Source organism: Python bivittatus, unplaced genomic scaffold (assembly GCF_059951505.1).
Source record: "Python bivittatus isolate LINGU-HERP-01145 unplaced genomic scaffold, Pbiv_v1 ctg000960_np1212, whole genome shotgun sequence".
In the NCBI taxonomy this organism is placed as follows: Eukaryota; Metazoa; Chordata; class Lepidosauria; order Squamata; family Pythonidae; genus Python; species Python bivittatus.
The window spans coordinates 6,342,135-6,345,925 of record NW_028277124.1 but is presented as its reverse complement, the minus strand read 5'-3'; positions in this window follow the sequence as shown (position 1 = coordinate 6,345,925).

The following is a 3,791-nucleotide window of genomic DNA, read 5'->3' as shown; positions in this document are numbered from 1 at the left end:
AAAGACTGATATTGGTTCATAAAATGTCTGACCTTTCTTTTGTGTATTGTAGTATACAAAAAAATTAAAATAAAATAAACATCATACATTGGAATTCCTAGTAGAGAAAGACAAATGCGATTAAAAGGTTTAACTGAGAATTGGTTGGGGTGATTCCCACACTGATCTATAGCAACTGAAGGATTCAAATTCAAAAGGAGCAAAAACATGGAGGAGGAATTGCACTGAGTGTTAAAAGTAGCTACACTTGCACAAAAAAAGTCCAAGGGAATGAAGTTTGTGGCACTGTTAAGACCACCTGAGCTGAAGTAAGTGGAACAAGAAATAAGAGCAGTACCCTTGTTTGTATTCACCAATAATCACTCAATCAAGATGAAGATGCATATGATACTTTCCAAAAAAACCTGCAGATTTGTCAAAGTGGTATGAAGTAGTACTAATTGGAACTAGCCTGATTTCTACAGTAAGGGATTATTCACGGTCCTTCTAGGAAATTCCTGAGTTGCTCTGCTTACTTCTTTTTTAGGACATTTTCCCCACTTGTATCTAACCATGATTTATGGCAACCTCATTTTCCTGTCATGTCTTGTATCTCATGTCTGACCCATGCCTGAGACAGCTTAAAGATGTATGTAGTTGTTTTGATGTTAAAGTTGTGCTGCTTCCTTGACCAGGTGAAAAGCTGTGGCAGTTTTGCCAAGGAAGTAATTTTGATGATCAGTGATGCTGAATTCTTAATTTTAAGGGCTTTTCTGTACTGCAGCTTAACCTGCTCAACTTCTGTTGGCTTCTGTGGATAAACCAGCAGAAAATGAAGCCAGCTTAAGATCCCTTTCCAGATTTCAACCCTGTTCTCTGTTTTGGCCTGTGACTGTGCTTACTACAGCCTCTGACTGGTGGATTCTCCTGCTTCTTTACCTCTTGACCTGTGCTGGGAAAGCAAGTACCAATTACTTTCCTCTCCATAGGCAGATCTTTGGAGACCTCTGATTTCCACTGATAGACTATTTGTATGAGCCCCCTTCCATTGATTCAGCATCACACCTGCAACCTCGTCAGAAGCATCCCATGGCTTGAGGGGAGGAGGTATGCCCATGACTTCCAGCACACTCAAAGCACTCTTTTGATCACTCTCACAACAGATCACTAGACCTTATTTTCTGTAATGGTAGCGAACCATTATGGACTTTACAGACCTTGAAGCTGTAATGGGTTAGTGTTAGATTCCGAAGCAAAACACTATATTTATTCTGTGTCACAAAAGATTGCTTAACTCGTGGGCTGGGGATGAGACGAGGACAACATGAATTCAAAAGGGAAGTTTGGGGTTGTCAGGACATGATGATGCGATAGTACGCTGCAAGTAAAGACACAGCCCTAGGACTGTCCTCCCAAATAATCATAGCTAAAAGCTACCTAAAATAGTTTTAATTCATTCTGATAAAAGTAACTAGCTGATGAAAGGACAAAAAAGTGGGACAGACTGAACCATCTACAGTACATAAGGCCTTCTGTAAGGTTATTTGAATAAGTAAGTGTATTTGTAAGAATATACTTAATCAATATGGAAAACAGTCTGAAAAAAGACCTGAAAGAAGAACTAATTTAGAGAACACAAACACTGTGTTTTTCTTGAAGCAAACAAAAATTATGATGATGGTGATGATGACAGCCATAGTAATTTACCTAGAAATGAAAACAGATAATGGATATCACATTTCACAATGGAAATAATTTGATCCAATAAATTGTCAAATTACCACATGACAGGAGACTTCTTACACAAGATCATGTATCTGAATATGAGTGATAAAGTTTATTGTCAGCATTTTGTTCTCCCTTACTATTAGAGAGGAAGATAGAAAAAAAGATAGGACAATAATATTATTCAAGGCTTTATTCTTATGTTAAGCCATACTGTAATGTGAATTTTTGGCTTTGGTTTGCACTGTGTGACCCTAGCCAATGAAACATTTTTTTAAGCATATGAATCTCAGTTAGGTTTTTCTGACAATTATTGGCACCTTGAAATGAATTCAGAAATTGGGTGGCAGCCAGTGGAACCAATGCTGAAATAAATGTTTCTGAAGAGGAGACCCAGACAGAATTTCAGTGGCTGTACTCTGTAGTAAATGCAACTGTCTTGCAAATACAGTGTAAACAGAAAGTTGTTAGAATGTGATTAATTGTCATATAAAATACAATTAGAATTGAGGGGACATCTTTTCTCAAAGAAATATCCAAGGAATGCTTTCCTCACTGGAAGAAGTATCATAAGGCTTACTAAAAATCTGAAAGGGAAAATGTGCAAATCCAATACTTCTGAAAAAATGTACACTGTCAATGAGTCTTTCAATATAATAATATAACTAGAAGGACAAATCAGTGGGACCTAAATAAATGCATACTGTTAGCGAACCTTGTAATAAAAAAAACCTAAATAACCAGAAGGGCAAATTAGTGGGAAATAAATAAATGCAAGAAACATATTAAGGCATCATCCATTATGGAATTTAGGTTGTGTGTACTATTAAAAGTGCTGCAGAACTGGGAAAATCATTGTGTGATTGTTGATGGAAGCCTGCAGGAATGATAACAAAAGCTACAGAGTAAGTGGGAGGACAACAACTATAGTGAAATGTAAGCCATTAATGCAAGTGAATTTCATTACCGGAAGGTTAACAAATGTCAGGGAGAGTAGGAGGAAATAGCAGAGCGTAACTATGTTCCAGACAAAGCAGAGAGATCGCATTTGAGAGAAGCAGGTAGCCAAGAGAGTCACATCTCTAGGTAACAGATATTTGGAAGTATAAAAGGTGATCATTGTTCTGGCTGCTGTAAACAAAAGAGTATTTTTTTCTTGAATTCCACCATATGATGAAGCAAACAATTCTACATGCTTTCTAAATGTCTGCCATTGTAAAAACCATTAATTTTTCTTTTGAGCCATACCTCTTTCTACAGAGGTAAAATATGTCCTTTGAGTTATAACTTTTTTCAAGCTATTGTTTCCTGAGCTTTAGCTGCGCTTTGGTTGGTACATGTCCAGCTATGTTCTTTTATGCTTCTTTCTGACCATTCAGAGCTCTTAAAAAACCTTAGTATGGGCAGTAGTCATGTCTGAGAGTCCATCAATGCATGCTTTGACTTTGAAATCTAAATACTAGTCACTGTTCAAATTAAGTGGTTTTAATACTGCAGGGACAACTGCACTATGAAAGGGAATTGTGAGGTAATGCAGGTCTTTTGGAAAGCCCTTAGCTTTCTCCTAAATTTGGCATCAAAGGTTTTCTTTAAGGAAGCCAACTTAAACAGATGTTGGATTGTTCCAGCTTAACCATTAAACCTAGAAGGTACAGCTGCCTACAAAATCAATGGAATATTCTTGAGGTAGAGATCTGATTGAGATATTCAATTATCAATCTGCCAATTTTGTCTTGCTGAAATTCCATAAGCAGCCTTTGCCAACATGAAGACTTCTAATCTTGGAGGAAAAAAATTATTTTGATTCATCAGTTTAATCTATAGATACATTAAATAGATAAATAAAAATAAATAAATACAATTGCTGATCAAAGAAGGCAATCCAGTGGATTCTTGTGAAGAAATTAGTAGCTATCTATTTCTGCTTCCCTGTAAAGCATATTTTTCTCCAACTGCATAAAAATTGCCTTATTTAATAGCCATCAAAGAATAGAATTATGCAATCATAAAGTTGGGATGGATAGTCTAGACAGTACATGCAAATACTGGTTCAGTGCAGGAATCCGAATTAAAGCATCTCCAATGGA